The sequence below is a fragment of the Dipodomys ordii genome, unplaced genomic scaffold (assembly GCF_000151885.1).
Source record: "Dipodomys ordii isolate 6190 unplaced genomic scaffold, Dord_2.0 Scaffold82, whole genome shotgun sequence".
Lineage (NCBI taxonomy): Eukaryota > Metazoa > Chordata > Mammalia > Rodentia > Heteromyidae > Dipodomys > Dipodomys ordii.
In genome coordinates, this window is record NW_012267298.1 from 2,429,129 (window position 1) to 2,448,628 (window position 19,500).

At 48.5% G+C, this 19,500-nt stretch overlaps 1 long non-coding RNA gene across 4 annotated transcripts in view; it reads left to right on the top strand.

Moving 5' to 3' along the window:
* LOC105992351 overlaps positions 1–19,500 on the top strand; it is a 123,705-nt gene that overhangs the window by 73,373 nt on the left and 30,832 nt on the right. For 2 of the 4 annotated variants that reach the window (XR_001175399.1, XR_001175401.1), the window contains one exon: positions 3,074–3,664. This is a non-coding gene — a long non-coding RNA (uncharacterized LOC105992351). Of the gene's footprint in view, positions 1–66; positions 175–3,073; positions 3,665–8,877; positions 9,261–19,500 lie in introns of those variants that run through there. The other 2 variants (XR_001175400.1, XR_001175402.1) reach the window with 2 other exon arrangements.

Genomic DNA, 19,500 nt, shown 5'->3' on the forward strand with positions numbered 1-19,500 from the left:
AGGTCAATCTGGTTCCTGGTCACCTTTTTTTTTTTTTTCTACACAGGAACCAAGCTATGAGTGTCTTCGATGGCTTTCATCTTCAGGACCAAAGATGGCTATCTTTGATTAGCAGCAAGCGGGGTGAGGGAGGGTGACACTTAGAAAGACACATATCTCCTGTGGACAAGCCTTGTGAGTGGAAGGCAGCCATGCCGGGGCCTTGGTTTTCACCTGTGGGTTTATGAGGTGCCCTCATTTGAACATCTGCTCTGGACTGAGAGAAGTGTGTGGCTTCTCCACCCCACGTCTCACTAACGGGTTCTCGCTTCCATAGCAGAAAACAAGATCCAGTTTCCTAAGGGCTAGTGCATTTGCCTGCCATGCTTTTACAGGTCCAGAGACCAGTCCACCTTCGTGTCTCTTTGTGTCTGCCTCCTGCTCTGGGAAATGGAGGTGATCATGGTAGTTCCCTTTTAAGGATGATATGAGTACTAACTCAGGATTATGGTTGGTTGGTGGACAGCTCAGCTTCATACCTAGTTACAGGTCCACACTGTGATAGGATCATTGCCAAGAGGTAGGAAATCAGTAATGAGCATGGTTCATTCATTCATTTAGTCCAGAGCAGTGTAAACAACACACGTCTCAGTGTTGCATGTTAGAGCCGTACAGATGAATGCCCCTTTATAGAGTCTTCCCGGTCTTTCTGGAAATGAGATCAGTGAAGTTGGGAAATCACAGTTGCTATTATGGCTCTCTAATGATGACTGGGGGTTCAGGGGCTTGTGGCCCCTAAAACAAGTCTTTTCTGAAACCCTGGTTTTTCTTTTCCTGTTTGTTTGTGCCGGTACTGAGGCTTGAACTCAGGACTTTGCACTCTTGATCAGCTTTTGCTCTCATGGCTAGTGCACTACCACTTGAGTCACATCACTGGTTGTGCTTTTTATTTTTTCTGACCAGGCTGGCTTCCTGAGTACCTAGGATTGTAACTGGGAGCCACTACCACCCAATAATCCCCCGTTTGTCAATGTACGACTCTGTGTTTTTGCGTGTAATTACCCCCTCCGTTCCCCGCCCCCCCCCGAGTTTTAGTCAGTGCCTGATCTAGCAAGTGCACAGTAACATATAGTGTGGTTGCACACAGTGCAGCAACAGAGTGTATAGATTTTCTCTGGGAGTTTATCTTCTTCTCCAAATAGGAGATTAGCTAATATTATGATGTTCTCAATTGATACTGCCTTCTAGAATCCTCTAATGAGCACAGAAACAATTTTCCCCTCATTGGAGCTACCTGTGAAGGTTCATTGTTTTGTGACTTTCCCAGACTCTCATCATTGCTAGAAGCTGACTAATTTGGAGGAGGGAAGTTAGGGTTTTAAAATGCCCCCTCTTTGTACATCTGGCCTCACTGTCAAATCGCGAGTTGTTTCAGGTAAGTTCTTTGGCTGGTGTGAATCAGCTTGACCATGTCTGGTCGTGTAGGTGGTGGTGATAATGAATTGAACAGAGAATACAGACAGGGGCAGGGAACATGGCTCTTGAACCCAGTGGGTAGAGAAGATGGGCGTTTTAGTCCATTTCACAGTAATGAGAAGGCGGCTTTGAGAATGATCAGTGACATCCACGACCACATTTACCTCTGTTTCTTTTGAAAATGAAATAATTGTAGGTGGACTGAACCAACTCCCCCTCCCCCCCCCATGGGAACTTCAACAGGCCAGCTACTGATAAATGCAACTCAGCTGTTTCTAGAGTGCTGTGTTCTTCCAGAGTAATGTTGCCCTGGACTCTTCTTTTGGACTCTGTGTGCATTTCAGCTCTTGGCATGTCAGCAACTAGGTATTTGGGAAAGACTATAGATTGTACAAACTTTCCAAGAAACAAGTAGAAACCAGCACATTTTCAGCAGTGTATCCTTAAGTTCAGCTTCCTATTTGGAGCTTCAGTTATCCTATTCAACTATGAAAGCACGTGAACTCTAATGTGATCATCCTAGGTGACACCTCAACTTGGTTTTGAGATTGATTTTTTTTTTTCTGTTGAGTCTTTGGAATGGACAGGCTTCTTCTACAAAGGGCTAGAGCGTGGATGGTCCAGGTTCTGCCCATCACTCTAGCCAGACACGTAACAAATACGCACAGCTGTGCGCCATCAACAATATTAGTTGCACAATGGAATTTGAATTTCACAGAATCATATCTGTCAAAGAATACTATTCATTCATCTTCTGATTTTTTTTTCTCTCCCAACTTTTTTTTTTTCTGTCGGTTGTGGGGCCTGAACTCTGGGCCTGGGCGTTGCTGTCCCTCAGCTCTTCAGCTCAAGGCTAGAGCACTACCACTTGAGCCACAGCACCACTTCCAGCTTTTTCTGCTTCTGCGATGCTGAGGAATCAAACTCAGAGCCTCATGCATGCAAGGCAAGCACTCTACCACTGAGTCACCTTCCCAGCCCCTCCCCCAACTATTGAAAAATGTAAAAATAATCCATTTGAGCCGGGTACCAGTGACTCACACCTGTAATCCTAGCTATTCAGGAGGCTGAGATCTGAGGATCACAGTTCAAAGCCAACCCAGGCAGGAAAGTCCATGAGACTCTCATCTCCAATTAACCACCAGAAAACCAGAAGTTGCACTGTGGCTCAAGAGGTAGAGCACTCCCCTTGAGCTGATCAGCTCAGGGACAACACCCAGGCCCAGAGTTCAAGCCCCATGACCAACACTCCCCCCTCCCCCCAAAAAAATCCATTGTAGCTCATAGGCCAAATAGAAAAAAATATTTACCTTGAAGGCTAGCTAGTTGTCTAACTGTTCTTAAACACTATTAGGAAAAGTAAAACAATTCGGCAAAAGGTAGATTTAAGAAATCCCAGGACCTAGCACTATTTAAAAAAAAATCATTGAAATAATCCCAGAAAGGCACTCATGGTCATGTGGGCTGTTCCTGTATTCCTATAGTTAATTTATCCCCTAGAGAATGTGCAGTGGACATCCACCTGTGACTGAGGGTAGATTTGCATCCCAAGTCTAACAGGCCACCATGAAGCTGAGTTGTGATTTACACACACCTGTCTTTTGCTGTCCTCTTGTAGATCGTGTTGGGCTTCATTCTGGAAGAAGGAATACTGCATAGATTCTCCATAACATTACCACAGAGATACTATTGGGGAAGAAAGAAAAAAGGTCATACAGAGCTGTTCCTTCAATGCACTTACAATTGAATAAGCTACATAGGCGACAGGCACTATGGAGCTATCCTGGCTGGAAAAATCATGGCTTCCCTCATCAACATTCCAGTGCAGAGACGTTGAAGTACAGAGGAGTTGCTGTAAAGGTCCATGTGAGGACCAGTGCCTTGCTTTCCTAAGTCAGGAGCTTCCTTCTTAGATTTCAGGACCATGGAGAATGTCGGAGAAAGGCCTTCAGAGAGTGTCTGGTCATCATCTCCCTACCTGCTTTTGGATGGAGGAGCACAGACTCGATGGAGGATGAATGGGGGGCTGATGAAAAGCCACCAGACTTCACATCTAGGTGTCTTTATCAGAAGTTAAGTTCTTTGGTTTTGAATCAAGATCCTAAGGTACTGTATTGTTGTATTTCCACACATTGTGTCTAGAAGTCTCGAGGACCTTCCTGAAGAGAGTTGGAGAGTGGATGAGCAGTAACCATGGCAAAACAGACAGGTAGGTCCATGACACACCAAGATGCTGCTGTCGGGTTCGTGAGATGATCAGTCAGCTGTGTCTTCCTTAATTTTTTTAAATGTAAATTTATAGCACCTGGCTGCTACCTGGCTCATTTGTATTGGCGACCATGTCAGCCTGTCTCCTGTCAGATAAGAGCTCTGTCTCAGGGAGGGGGTGCTTACTTCCCCAAATCAGACGTAGCTGTGCATATGTTGGAGGTGCAGGTCACACTCTGCTCATCCATGTGCCGGGAGTGGGTAGAATAGCAGCTCCACTGACCCTCCTGTACCCTGGAGGTCAGTTAGTGATCCTATAACTAGGTAGATCTGTCTCAGATCCCTTTCCTGTGAATCTATAAAAATACTGGCCGCACTGGTATTTATAACCATGAAAAATCAGAAATAGGCTTGGGCTGATAGTACATACTGATGGATCTCATTGCTCTGGAGGCTGAGGAGGACAGATCATGAGTTCAAGGCCAACCTCAGCTACACCGTGAGACTCTGTCTCAACAAAACAAAATAAGGAATTGGAAATTGCATTGATCTTCTATCATAGTGGGTGGTTGAAGGCATTGTAGCATGTGTAAAGAATTTCTTCTCCAGCTATTTAAATGTGAAAATGATGGTTAAAAATGACTATGTTATGTGACAGTTACAGGATGCAAAATGTTCAAATGGCATGATAATGCAAAATGGAAAGAGAAAGATGCTGTGAAAGGTCAGATAAAACCACACACAGATACACACACACACACACACACACACACACACACACGTCAGCAGGATGTTGTGATTAGCTTCTTAGCACCAGACTGACTAGAGGTTCTGGTGCGAGACTGACCTATCTCCATTACACGTCTGAGCATTTTCATTACTACATGTGATGCCATTTTAATGGCATTGTTGTTGCTTCCCACAATGGCGTCCTGGGGAAATGCCAACTGGTGGTCACCTAAATGTGTCAGAAGGACCAATCATTGCTATCGGTGGCAACAACAATGGAAGTTTTAAGACAACAAGGAGTGTCTTCCTGGGGGACTGACACTTTACAGTTTCTCCTCCTAAGGGAGGAGAACCCGTGTCCTGTCACTGAGCGCTGTGGGCTGGGAAGAGCATTCTAAATGAGAAAGCCCCAGGTCTGCAGGCTTTCCCTGGATCTGACACAGGGAGGAAGGGCTGGCCCCAGAGAAGCTAGCGCTCCTTGTGCTCCCTGCGCTCCTTGCGCATGATTCATAATGATTGCAGCAGATGGACCCTGAGGTCCGTGGCTCAGTCTGCAGCTGAGAAAGCCCTCCCCTGAGGAGATGTGGCTGGCCTGGACCCTGTGTTTCCCAGCAGGGGGGTGAGTGCTGGGCCTTTTCCCCGGGCAGGGTTTCCAGTCTGCGTGCACACGTCAGAGCCCCTGCGTTTGTACCAGCTGGAAGCAGCCAGGATGTTTCTGCCGCCTCCCAGAAGAGGCTGGGAAGTCAGGGAGTTGGCAGGGAGGGGCTTGTTTCACACTCATTATTCTTTTATATGATGTGCAAGATAACAGAAAACATTAAATATTCCTGTAATCACACCGATTTATGAAACAACTAGCACAAACCAGAGAGAGTAACTGATGCCAGTCTGAAACACACCATCCCACCCTTCTTGACATAACTGGATTATCAGCCTGATAATGTATATAAACCCAAGCGTATACATACAGTTAACTTACCAGGAGGGAAGAAAAGCTTTGGACTGTTAAGTTCTTATGTTTTTACAGTGTAATCCCACACTTGCTGATTTAAGACTATTAAGGATTTAAAATCAGCATTTGCAAAAATCCTTGATAATTTAACAGCTGGCTTTGAACAACCCCATATAGGCTCACAGATGTCTGTATCTTTTCCTTCCCTTTCATCTTAATCTTCTTCCTTTCTCCCCGCTTCTTCACCTTCCTTTTTTCTGGAATTGGAAACCGTATACCACTATTAATTACTCTGCCCGGAGTATCCTTCAGACCTGCACATAGAGGCCCACTTGGCTCTACTGCTTGTGGAGTAGAGTTTCCATGATGGTGTACCTCTTGTTTCTGGAACCTTCTTAGAAACGCAGACCTGCCTGCCAGGAGAGGAGCGAGTGACCCGCAGTGCTTCACGTAGACGGGGCTGCAGTGCTGTCCACCTCTGCCTTCCCTTTGTGTTTCCTTAGCTTCGAGCCCATCAAGTTAGATTGAGACTCTTTTCTTCATTCCTCACTGTCTCCAGATTCTGAGAGAGAATTTTACTTTTTCTTGTGGCAAACTTTTTCTGATAATCTCCCATTCCCCAAGTCCTCTCCAAGTGCTTCTCTTCATAATTCCTTAAAATCTAACATCCTACTATGCAGTGTCCATCAATAGACCTTCTTAGTTTTTGAATGATGTATCTTGTTTCTTGTTGAGAACCTCTGGGAGACACAGAGATCACCAACGTGTGCTCCCTCCTCTAGTCCCTAAGTGCTATTCTTACATAGGTAACTGTATTGCTTTATATGGCGTAAGTGTCTTTGTACATCCCATGAAGGTAACGTTACCAACCAGCTGATTCTTAATAAAGAAAGTGTCTGAAATTAACCGAGTGGGTCCATAATCACAAGGACCCTTACAAATAGAACTTTCTCTGATGGGATCAGGGGATGCTAGGAAGTATTTCAGGAGGGATACTGGGAGTGAGGAGATGTAGATAAGCAATGGTCAGTTCAATGTAGGGACCTACATGTATGGACTGCAGAGAGGCCACTCTTCTCAGGTGGCCAGCAGCTAACAAAGCAACAGGCACATCCATCCTGCAGCCTCGGGCAACTGAATTCACCAACAACACAAAAAGCTTAGAGAATCCTTCCAGCACCTTCCTATAGGAGCCCAGGCAGTCCACACCTTGCATTGAGCGCTGCCATTTGAGCAGATACTTCCGCCAAACCAGCCCACATTCTGACCCTCAGAACTGTGAGATAATTATACATGCGTCGTTTTAAACTGAGTCTGTGGAGATCCATTAGTACAACTGTAGAAAGTCCCTATTAGAGTCTTAACAACTGAGAACACAGGCCCTGGGTCCCTCTTGTAACTTCCAGGATGAGTTTGCTTCTTCCCAGGAGACCCTCTCATCCCTTCGCTCCCTTTTATACATCCAGCCCAGCTTCCTCTGGGTCTCAGAGGGAGCAAGTCTGGCCATCTTCCAGATTCTTCATCTGTCTACCTACCAACAGTGACCACGTAGCGGCATTTACTTCCATGTTATGTGCTTATTTCCTAGCTCTAGGGTATACTCACGTGCTGATCTAGGGGCATCTTGAGTAAAGGAGTGAGGCATCTGGACAGTGAAGTCCCTTTTACCATATTAGGTGTGGGGCCTACAACCACATATCAAAATAGCTCTTACCAGAACGTGTAATGGCTTCCTCTTGCCCTCCTCGAACAAGGATCCCTCTAAGGACTTGAAAAATCTGAGTATTTTTAGCACATTCTTCTTATAACAGCATTTCTCTGTGTACCCTTTAAAGATGGCGCACACATTGTCAAATAATATGTTGTAAGCCTTACAGGTGCACTGTTCTACTGTGTCATCAAAGCTAGCACGCTGAACACCTGGAATCAAGATGGAGTCGCCCATGGAGTTCTTACAGCGGTGCCTGAGGTTGGACTCTAAGAGGATCTGCATCTTACAGAGAGGACACTGGGGCACAGAGTGATTTTTATGGACTGGCACTGAAATGTTCCCCTGAAGGTTAGCGGGCTTGGTTCTTGAGGCAGCAGGGCGCAGAGGGGAGAGAGGTGATTGGGTCCTGAGCTCTCCCTTCACCAGAGCATTACTCCGTTGATTGATCTATAGCGTAGTGGGTATTGGGAAGTGATGGGAGCTTTAGGAGCTAGGCCTCTTTGGAAATAAGTCATGGCAGGGTGACCTTGGATTATCTGTTGGTCAGTCTGTCTGTCTGTCTGTCTCTCTCTCTCTCTTTTTCTCCTCTCTCTTAGCTTCCTTTGCTGTGTATTTCATTTCCTCAGGCCACACTGATTCCATGAGCCACAAACCTCTCCTCCTTTATGTTGATTCCTGCAAATGTCTCATCACAGTGTGGATAGCAGACTAACAGTAATGAGTGACCCAAGGTACACAGCTGGTTAGTAGCAGAGTCTGCGTGAAAAGCCCAGGCAGTTTGGCTCTAGAGTCTGTAACCACTGGAATAACCTTAAGAGTTTTCCTTCCCTTTGCTTTCCATTTTGGTAGAGGTAGGGAGAAGAAGATGGTGGTGAGGAACAAGGATGATGCATCCATGGATGTCTCCCAGGTGAAGGGATAGGCCCATCCTTGCAGCCACAGAAGGCTTCCTTCCCATCCAGTCCTCATCTCCTACCTTCCATTCATTCTTCTGCTCTTAGAGCTGCTGTCTTTGTCCAGAGGGACAACAGCAGTCCACCAGTCGACCTTGAGATCCTCAAACCATGCTGTTTTCTTTATAATTTTAGGGTGTTTTTTTTTTTTGTTGTTGTTGTTTGTTTTGGTCATGGAGGCTTGAACTCAGGGCCAGGGTATTGTCCCTGAGCCATTTTTGCTCAAGGCTAGTGCTCTACCACTTGGAGACACAGATCCACTTCTGGTTTTTGAGTTTTGAGTTTTTGGATTTGGAGATTAGAGTCTCACGGGACTCTTCTGCCTGGGCTGGTTTCGAACTGCAATCCTCAGATCTCAGCCTCCTGAATAGTGAGGATTAGGTGTGAGTCACCAACACCTGGCGCCAATTTTAATTTTTGATCTCTAGGTTTTTACCCCCAATTGCAATCCTGAGGCCCCCTTTCTTCCTTTCTATTTCCTAAGCTAGGGAAACATGGAAACAGGAGGCAAAATATCTTTCCTTCTTCCATCCTCGGGAAGCCTGCCAAACAGTCTGTCCAGAGGCTGTTGGCTAGAGGCCCGTCCCCATCCTCGGAAGCCACGTGGGCAGTAAGCATCACAGAGTAGGAGCCAGCGCATGGCCCTGGGGGCCTCCCCAGCAGTCCTGGGCACAGAGGTCCCAGAACTGGGCTTTTGCTGATCCAGACTGTGCTTAGAAAGCACACCATGTCCTTGGCCCTAATACCCCCTATGCTGGGAAGCGACATATTTCCCATTCCCAACCCTCCCCACCTCCCGCCACTGTATTACTTTTAATAATTACACAGGAAGTTCCTTTCCCTCAAGAATGGATGGTCAACACAGTTTCCAGCCAGCGTGTTGACTTTGACTTCCCTAGAGCTTTGACAAAGGGTGTGAATCACATCTTAGAGAAGGCCAGAGCCCAGGCTCTGTATCAGACAATGCTGAAGCGCAAACACAAGGCCAGTCCTGAGCTGACTGTGGATCCCTGAGCAAGTTCCTCAGCCTCCCTGAGGCTCCGTCACCTCTTTGTCAGGAGGGAGGAAGTAGACCCAGCAAGATCTCCGGGGACTGCAGGAAAGCACATTTCTCACATGAGTGCACACAGAGGCCTGGAGGAGAGCCACATTCTTGTTCACACACCGCTGCTTGGTGGGTTGGCAGAAACGATTGAAGAAGCCAGCGAGAGGAGGTGGAAATGAGAAGCGATAGAACAAAGCCACTGAAAAGGTGAGCAAGCTGGCAGTGAGCTCACTGCCTTAGCCAGAAAGGGTATTGGAGCAGCCCACTTGTTGAAGGACTTGACTGTCTTCTTGTTTTGTGGTGGTAGTGGTGGAATTTGAACTCAGGTCCTTGCACTTGATAAGGAAGGTGATCTACTACCTGAACCAGGCCGCCCACCTCTTGTTTTTCACATCCAGTGTCTGATTATAATCCTGTTACCTTTGCTTCCCATGTAGGTGGGATTACAGGCCAGTACACCAACTTTCTTTTTTTGTTTTGTTTTGTTTTGGTTGTTGTTGTTTGTTGTTGTTGGGGCTTGAACTCAGGGCCTGATTGCCATCCCCTAGCTTTTTCATTCAAGGCTAGCACTCTACCATTTGAGCCACAGTTCTACTTCTGGCTTTCTTGGTGGTTTGTAGGAAATAAGAGTCCTACAGACTTTCTTGCTCAGGCTGGCTTTGAACTACGCTCCTCAGATCTCAGCCTCCTGAGTAGCTAGGATTACAGATAGGAGCCACCAGTGCCCAGCTACAGTCTTTTTCAAATGACACTATAAGGATAGGCTCCAGTTTCCCATAGCAGGTACTTTCCCAGCCCTTCCAAGTAAGAGCCTGGACCCTGGCATCTGAAGTCTGCAGATACCTCCAGGAAGCCTTCAAGGAGCTTTGTATACCTTGATTTCTCTGGGATACACTTTTCTCACCTGAAAAGTGGCCATAAACTTCTCCTCTACTTCCCAGAGTTATTGTAAGGTTCAGCTGAGGTCATAGGTGCACATGGCTTTTCGTAGTGCTGGCGTCTCAGGTGCTCAGTCGTTGGTAATTACTATGTTCTCTCTTCCTGTGGATGTATATGCATGTGCATGCACTTCCACTTATTTCTGTCTCTTCCCCCATGGAAGCATGAATACTTCATGCCTTTGGCATGCTTCACTTCTGTGATTGGATAGCTGAAGGCTTCCAAATGTGACCTGAGAAATACCTGTACTGGACTCACCTGGCGAGTTTATCGACAATGTCGGGGCCTAGGCTCCAGCCGGGAGCCACTGAGCCAGCTGCTGGCAGTTGGCTATGATTCCTGCTGGGCCCCTTCTTTGCTGTCTCAGCCCAGCAGTGCTGTGGACCGTGCGAGGTGTTTGCTACGTGCTGTACTATCCCTATCCCCAGAAAAACTGGGACACTTGGGGGCGGGAAGTGGGTGGAAATGGATCGATTAACTTAGAGTCTTTGCTTGACCTTTACCCTGGGTTTATGGAGCTTGGAAGTACAAGAAAGGTTGCATTCCTTTCTCTGGAGCTGTTTAATTCATACCCACTTTCCCAAACTGGGCTTCTGGCTTATTTCAGCTCTTAGCTGGGTGCTATTTGCTGCCCTTCTGTATTGGCCAAGAGAGGCATTAGATGAACAGAACTTGTGCTAGCTCTTGGCCATCCACCACCCATGCTGTCCAGACCTAGACTACACCAGAATTCCATAGCAGTCCCCAGGTTTGGTACCAAGTCCACAGTGTTGGTGTACTGGGGTATCACTACCCAGATAGGGCTTGGACAACAGTGCCATAATGACAGCCGCTCAGGGTTTAGTACAGAACAAATTGCCTGATTTCAGGGCTGGAGGTGTAGCTCAGTGCTTGGCAAAACAAAACAACCTGAACAAATCCTGACGCTTAGTTCCCTCACTTTTTCTCAGTAATATCATCTATGGATGCGTGCTCTCTCCCCCCCCCCTTTTCTTCATTTATAAAAGGATGTGGTGAGTTGATTACAGGAATGTCCCCAGTGACTCCTCCATTCCTTTATCTTCTGCAGCTCTCAGTCACTTTGTCCAATAAGCCGTTAAGCAGACATGCTGCCAGCTGAGCTTTGAAAAAGTGTTTCTGTTTCTGCTGTTGAACTTCTGCCACCATCACGAAAGGAGTATGTTTGGAGTGACTCTGGTTCAAAAAGGATGATGGACACATAAGACTCAGTCAGAGTGCTCTCTGTCTAATGGTAGTTGAAACCACCCTAGTCCAGTTGATAGCCTACAGACTTTCAGACGCTGAATGAGAAAAACCATCCAGGTTGCTGCCTGCCTGCCTGCCTACTGAGATGTGTGGACACCGACCTGGTGTTTATGACGCTGAGGTTTCATTGTTCCACAGTGTTTTGGTGATTGATCGAATGGGGATGTTAGTTACAACTGTTGTATGGGTGACTTGCATTTTACAGGGGCTGGAGCTGGAGAATACCATGTGGGTTGCCTGGCGTACAAAGTCCTTGTGGAAAATACAGACGGATCTCGTAAGAATGAATTAGGTTAGACCTCTGAGGGTCTGTCTGGCAGATCACTTAGTCAGTCTGCTCAGATCGTGGTGAACTGGGGTCAGTATTTGCTCTACTCACTATTCTTAACTACCTTCCATGCCTACGAGGGCAGAGGTGCCATTTGCTGGACTGGGGCTGAGCAGTTCCTTCCTAGCTGTATGTACACAGCTCGGGGGGGTAATGGGTCTCACGGATCTACTCAGCACTTTGGGCCCCCATCCCAACACATGCATTAGAATAATATTTCTTAAGGGGAAATTTTTGATTCGGGTTATCAGTTTGTGAATGTAGGGTGGATGAGCTGCCCTTATTTGGGACATTTGCTTTATACTTGGCACTTCCTATCAGTTCTTATTTGATTCTGCAGTGGGGAGTGCTCTTATGAGGTGGTGTGTGTGTGTGTGTGTGTGTGTTCCTGGGGCTTGAACTTAGCGGCATGGGCACTGTCTCTGAGCTTTTTTGCTCAAGCCTGTCACTCTACCACTTTGAGCCATTGCTTCACTTCTGGCTTTTTGGTAGTTAATTGGAGGTAAGAGTTTCACCAACTCTACTGCCCAGGCTGGCTTTGAATGGTGATCCTCAGATCTCAGCCTGTTGAATAGGTAGGATCACAGGCGTGAGCCAGTGGCACCCAGCTTCTGAGATTTCCAGAGCAGGAAAGCTCAGAGACATCAAATGAATGACTAGGGAGCATACAGCTACGAAGGGAGGAGCAGGAAGTTGTAGGTCCTGGACTCCCCGACAGCAAAGCGCACATCATGCAGATTAAACCTCACATTTTACTCAGGAAAAAACTCTAACCTGTGAGGGGCGTGGCCTGCCCATGGCGACCTGGTTGTTGGTGCAGCAGGCCGCTTGGCACACTTGGTGTGTGTATTGAGAGCTCATGGATCACTGAGCATCTCTGAAATGCCTGGGTGAGTTTTCCAGGATGGCATTATCCGTTTTGGGGGTTCCGTCCATGTGAGCTTTGTGAAGGAGCTGACCTGAGCCGAGGTGTGCCCTGGAGAAAACCAGGCAGAATGCGGGAGGGTCCATGGCAGGAGGAGGTGTGAGGGTGGGTTAGGGGCCGGGGGAGGGCAGCGAGGTCTCCAAACCGCCCCTCTAAGTTGCTGAGGAGAGAAGCGCCCACCCCCGCTCCTTGCCCCTGACCTCTTGTTTGTCCTGCTGCCAGCACAGGGTGGGGTGGAGAGCCAGTGCCAGCGATGTTCTTAGGCTTCCGCTCTCATTGGCACTGGCCAGGCAAGAGCCCTGCTTGGCTGGCAGCCCGGGGCACTTGCCACCCTCGTGTGTTTGCTCAGAGGGTTGGGGTGAGGAAGTAGGATTCTGTCTGTTGGGCCATGGGCGTTCCAGGCCTCAGGGACCAGCTGCTGGGGTGGGCACTTGGAGGATCTGTCCCTTCTCTTCTCAGTGTCTCCATCTCTGAAATACCCAGTGTGTAGACAGTAACGCCCCACTGTGACTTGGGGAAGAAAGCAGGAGGGCCAGCTGATGTGTGCGGAGCAGACGCCCGCAAGGCCCTGGCTCATTTTGTCCTGCAGGGTGGGGGAGGGGTGGCCAAGAGGCTTTTGTGGCACACCCCACAGGGCCGTGCCAGAAGTATTCATTGGCTATAGTGGTGTGTGCCTGCAATCTCAGCACTTGGGAAGCTGAGGCAGAAGGATCACTTCAGTCTGAGTTACAGAGCAAACCCTGTCTTGAAGCGGGGTGGGGGGATGGGAAGGTGGGGACTGTATTGGCTGGAACTCTTTTGAGAGCCTCCAGTATCACAGTGCCTCCTCTCATTAGATGTCAGGAGTAATTTAACTTCATCTTAACACAACAGCTCCCTTCCTGTCAGAACCAGGCAAGGGACTGGCTCTGGAGCCATTGCTTAGCCAAGAGGATTTCTTTCTTGCTAAGACAGAGCATGGTAGTAATGAAAGTCCGAAGAGCTTTGTGATCACAAAGCAGCTTCGCATCCACTAGAACCTGGAGCCCATCAAGTCAGCGTGCTCAGTAACCTCATCTTACAGATGGGACAGCTAACATCAAGGGAGCCAGAGCCACTTGCCCAGGGTAGAAGCCTCAGAGCAGAGATGGGCGCTGTCCTCAGAATAACCCCTGCTTTGACTCTCTCGTAGAAGTGGGTGTTAGTGTAGACCTGGGGTCTTTCCCAAGGGGGACCTTTGCTCCATCAAAGTTCAAGAGATTAAACTCTGCTGTACCTCGCCCGTGCCCTTGGCAGGCTTCCCTTTGAGGCAAGAGTTGTTCCTCCCCAGACTCACAGAGGTGACGGGGCTGTGTCCCGCCCACAGTCAGCCAGAGGTAGACTATACATTGAGACCACTTGACCCTATCTCTCTTCTTCTCTGTGCACCATAAGTCTCCTTTTGAGACCAGGTGTGACAAGGAGGTTGGATAGATGAGAGAGCTGGTCTGGGTTAGCACCACACTGCTACTTCTGTTCTGGGGTCCAGAAAGTTCTAAAACGAGCCTTCTTTTTGCAGCCTCCCACCTCTCTCCAGCTAGAACCTGGGGTGGCGGTGTGGAGAGAAAGGTCTTGCAAGCCCTCTGCTCATTTGTCTCATTTATCCAGCCAGGCCAGTGGGCTGGGGCTTCTCTCATGGTCCTGTCCTGCTGTCTGCTTCCTTTCATACCTTTTAAGCTAGTAGTTACAACTTGATCACAAGCTGCTCTGTGGTCTCCCCTGGTCCCAGTGAGGTGGTTCTCATCTCTAGGAAGAACTTAAGTACCAGAGGCCAGGAGCAGGCTGTTTCCTTGTATACAGAGCTGGCATTCGGGGGAGCAGGGCTGGCCTCTCGGGGGTCTTGGATCTTATTCCAGCCCTGCCTGTGTGGATCCTGTGAGCTGTTGTCATCTCTGCGTCTTATAATTACAGCTCTGCTTGTCACTGCTGCAGAGATGGTAGTGATGCCCCTTGAGTGGACACTCAGATGGACAGGCCCCGTGTGAAATGCTTGGCTCTTCCTGGTCCCTGTATAGTACAAAGCTCCCATTGCACATGGGGGCCATGCCTGTGAGCGCTGGCTGGCTAGAGTTAGGAGCATCCTCCATTATGAGTGCATCCTTCTTCCCACAATGCACTGGTGTTCCTGAATAGCCAGCTGACCTCTCATGGACACAAGGGTGAGTCCCATGCCAAGCCATAGCATCAGGAGCGGAGCCTAGGCATTTGCTACAACTTGTGTGTCATGGCACAAACTTCTGCCCTTCCTTCATCCTAGAGACACCCTAGGGGAGATGCGAGCAGGCCTCCTATGCGCCTGTACCTCTGGATCCCCCCTGGGCCCTCAGTACCGAGTGTGTGGCTCATAGCAGGTGCTCAGGCAATGTGGAGTGAGTAAATGAATGAGTTTCTGAAATGCACAGACCCCTATCCAGTCCCTTGGATTTCTCTTGACCCAAAGGTTAGCTTTGTGCAGAGTGCCCCTACCAGCTCTTCTTGGGCCTCAGTTTCCCCTACATGCTAGAGCCGTAGCGTGGCTTTCTGCTGGGATTCTGTCTCCCTCATCGAGTTCACAGGGTGCCCAGTACCCACTGTAGCTAGTGAGTCTCTCCCCAGCCCTCCTCTGCACCTCCCTCTCCCGCCCTCTGTCCCGCCACCAGCTCCCGCCAGCGCAGCCCATAACGGCCTTCTTTTGTTTAACCATCTCAGCTTTGGGCAGACCTGTCCAGCCTCGTCCCCCAGCTGGCTTCCCTCATCCCTTTGAAGCCTTGACAGGCAGCCAACTGAGCTGGCCGAGCGTGTAAGGCGGGGTGCTGGTGCCAGAGCTGGCAGCCGCTTCCCGCCTTGCCGGCTCCCCGGACCTGGCTGCGTGGAGGCCCATTCACACGGGGACTGAAAGTGCCCGGATGTTCGTCGTGGCTGGCGTGAGCATGCCAGCCGGGGCTATTCCCACAACTTGGAGTCCTTTCTCAGCTCTTTGCTTTCTCCCAGGCCCTGAAGCCCACAGTCTGTGTCTCCAGAAAGGAGCTTGGCAGAAGAAATCACCTGGCTGAGTTTTGAGCTCTAAGGAGAGGGCACAGCCTTTGGCCTCGGATTCGTGTGGAACAACTCTATCCTTGGCTATGGGACCTGCATGCTTCCTGCCTCCATTTCCTCTACTGTAAGTAGAAAGAGTAGACATGTTCATGAGCTTCCACCGAGCAGTAAGGAATACTACGGGCTCAGTCCATTGTAAATTCCCACTACTAGGAGCTGCTAGGTAATGCCACTCTGAGGGGCATATCACCCTGGTTGCTGAGTATGGCCAGGGAGAGCAAGAGGCAGAGCAGGCAATTAACTGAGCCCCATTCCCTGTTACCTGGCTACACTCACGTGAGTAGGAGAGGACTTCTGTGCATACTGTTGAACTTTGAACAACAATACCCGCTTACTGTATAATTTAGTAAAAGGTAAAGTAAAATCACATTTATCCTGCTGATACACAGGCCCACACTTACCCACGTATACCTTCCCTAGAACAGCAGTTCACACACACGTGTTCATTACCATCTGTACACTATGTGCACATAGGCGCATTCCATACTATACGTCTTCTACCTGCATTGTTGCATATACATATGATTAAGGCAAATAAAGAATGGGCTCTCTACCTTTTTTTTTTTTTCCGCCAATCCTGAGGCTTGAACTTAGGGCCTGGGCACTGTCCCTGAGCCTCCTTGTACTCAAGACTACCACTTATGCCACAGTGCTACTTCTGGCTTTTACTGAGTAGTTTATTGGAGATAAGAGTCTAATGGATTTTTCTGCCTGGGTTGACTTCAAACTGTGATCCTCAGATCTCAGCCTCCAGTAGCATGAGCCACTGGCACACTGCTCTCTCTGTAGTTTGTAAAGTTTGAGTGACAAACTTTAAGAAAAAGAAAATAGAATGGGTTCTCAAGTTGATTGCTGCATGCCTTTGCTCTTTAAACCTAAGGTGGACTTATTTATTTCATGTTCTCAAACTTTTCTATAGGGCAAGTTATTTCTATTTTTTAATTATTATCTTTATGTAACTGTATAAAGGGATTTCTACTCAGCACATCAGTTTGGGAGTTCAGTGAGTCTTTATCACTCTCCCCGCTTCGTCATTCTCTCCCACCCTCATTCACCCCCCTCATTTTCCTACTTCCGTCTTCACACATGTACGTGGAGTCTTACGGCTGCACTTGCCCATCCTTCCTCTCCCCACTTGTCCACCCTGTCCTCTTGACCTCATCCCCCCTCCCGACTCATGGCCTGATTCCCTGGTATTCATTTTGTTAAACTGTAAGTTAGATGTTCACCATTGGAATCCTCCCCTGCATATACCGTATCTTAGTTAATATGTTTGTGTGTGTGTGTGTGTGTGTGTGTGTGTGTTTATGTATGTGCATCTGACCCCCAGGGAAAATCTGAAGACCATACAACATGTGAGTACAAACTGTGTTAGTCCCCGTGAGTACAGGGCTGCTTGGAGCCTGGTTGATCCCCAGGACTTCTCTGGAGGTGCTGTGGTTGCTAGAGGCAAGAATCTCAAGGATCTAGGTCAAAAGAATGCTAATGTACACGAACTAAGTCCCAGGAGAGCAGCTGGAGCATGTCTGCCCATGACTCTGTGTCTCCCTGTACTTGCTCCAGGTAGCTGTCCTATGAGAGAATGATTGTGGGATGTCTCATCTCCTTCCTTTCTTGCTCAAACCCACTGTGACATTTGCCATGTTGTTCCTTGCTAGCCTCCCTGTCCCCCCCACCCCTCCTTGCACCCCCACCCCCACCCCCGCCCGCCCAGGGCTGCATGTGATTGATTGTCATTGACTCCATCTGCCTCAGTGCCAGCCTGCTCTGGAGCAGGTTCTCTATGCTTGAACATGGCCTTCAAGGGAGCCCAGGTCTCCCTGTCCTGGGTTCTAGCTAGTGGCCTCCATTATGAAGCCCTTCTGGATTCTCTCACCACAGGTAGAGGTGAAGTTTCCCTGATCATTGTGTTTTCTGAAACTTGCTGGCCATCCTGGGTCCAGAGCAACTTGAATGTCAGCTTCTGGCTGGCCCACCTGAGATTGGCACACCTGGCCTGTCCCAGGCCAAATCCCACAGCTAAAGGTTAAGTAATACTGGAATGTGAGGCTGGGCACCGCCTCCTCGTGAATCTCCTGGGCTGCGTGGCGGGTGGCTGGTGGCTGGAAGGGGCAGCATGCCCGGTGCCGCTGCCAGCGGGGCCTTTGATGCACACGCAGGAGCATTGTGGAACACAAAGGCTACGGAAACCAGCATAAGTAGCATGGAAAAGACCTGGGAGCTGTAGGGAGCTTATCAGCCTGTCTCCCGGTTACAGGTGGGGGGGTGGGGGAGGGCTCTAGGGGCGTTTCTGGGCCTTGTGGCTGGCACATTGCATGGGCCCACTGACACTGTAGACAAAGCATTAGCCTGGCAACTAGGCTTAACCCTTCACCTTTCTGGTCTTCCCAATTGAGGTGTCCAACCAAGTTCAGGAATTGTTGGGACATTAGATGAGTTAACCTAATTATAATGTTTATGTTGTGTGTGATAATAAGGATAGTAGTAATGCATAATGGTTGTAGCAACCAGTATTTGCTGAACATGTGTTCTGTGCCAATCCTTTAAATTTTATTTATTTATTTATTTATCTATGTATTTATTTTGCAGTGTGGGGCTTGAACTCAAGGGCTCTTGTTTGCTCAGCTGACACTATCATTTAAGCCCTATCTCTGGCCCTGCATTTTGCTGATTATTTTGGAGATGGAGTTGTACACATTTTTCTACCTGGGCTGTCTTCAGACCACAATCCTCCAGATTTCAGCCTCCTAATAAATAGGTTTTATAGGTATGAACCACTGGCACTTGGCTTGTGTCAAGCACTTTGAATTTAATTTTCATAATGAAGTCAGTAGTATGGTTATTTTCATTTTATGGATGTGCAAGCAAGAGGTCAGAAATCTTTTTTTTTTTTTTTAATTTTTTGGGTCCAGTCGTGGGGCCTGAACTCTGGGCCTGGGCACTGTCCCTCAGCTCTTCAGCTCAAAGCTAGCGCTCTACCACTTGAGCCACAGCGCCACTTCCGGCTTTTTTGCTTATGTGGTGCTGAGGAATCGAACCCAGGGCCTCAGGCATGCAAGGCAAGCGCTCTACCACTGAGCCACCTTCCCAGCCCGAGGTCAGAAATCTTAAGAAACTTCCCCAGCACCCCACGGTTCAACCAAAGTCACCAGAGTCCAACCTCCCAGCCTAGTGGAGCACAGGTACCTTACTGGCTGGCTACCTGTGTCTCCTCTTCTCTTTTGACTACTGTATTTTCCTATTTGTTTTTCCAGTGGGGCTAACCAGCCCGATGGTGATGATGATGATGATAGCGGTGGTGGTGGTAATGGTGGGTGGTGTGGTGATGCTGGTGCTAGTGGCAAGGATGGCATTCTGTATAGCAGTCTGATTCTTGCTGAAGTTTCAAATTCATTTCGTAGTTGGTCCTCAGAGCGGGCTTGGGGAAGGGAACAGTATTAAAATTTGAGGAAACTGGCCTGTAAGATGTGGCCAGAGAGCTACACACTGAGGCTGTGGAGTGGGAATTGGAAGCACTTGGGGGTTATGGATCGACATAATCTGCTGGTGGTTCCTAGGTCTGTGCTTAATGACATCAGGCTGAGGCTTGAGCTGAGGCTCATCCCTCTGCTGCCACCATTGTGTTGTGCCAGTCCCTTCACACAGAAGGAGGCTGTGTCTAGACAGTCCAGTAGCTGCCATGGACTTATTGTACATGGGTGCTTGAGTGACTCCGTGAGTGTCCAGTTCCCTTGACAGCATGATAGTGTTGTTGCTCCTGTCAACAGAGACAAGCCCACCATGCCGGTTATTTAGTGCTCTAATAGTGTCCGGCAGCAACAGAATCGAGTGGCTTTCAGCATCCACACACCTGGGGTGGCTGACCAACCAGCCTGCTGACCCTGGCTGACTTCCTC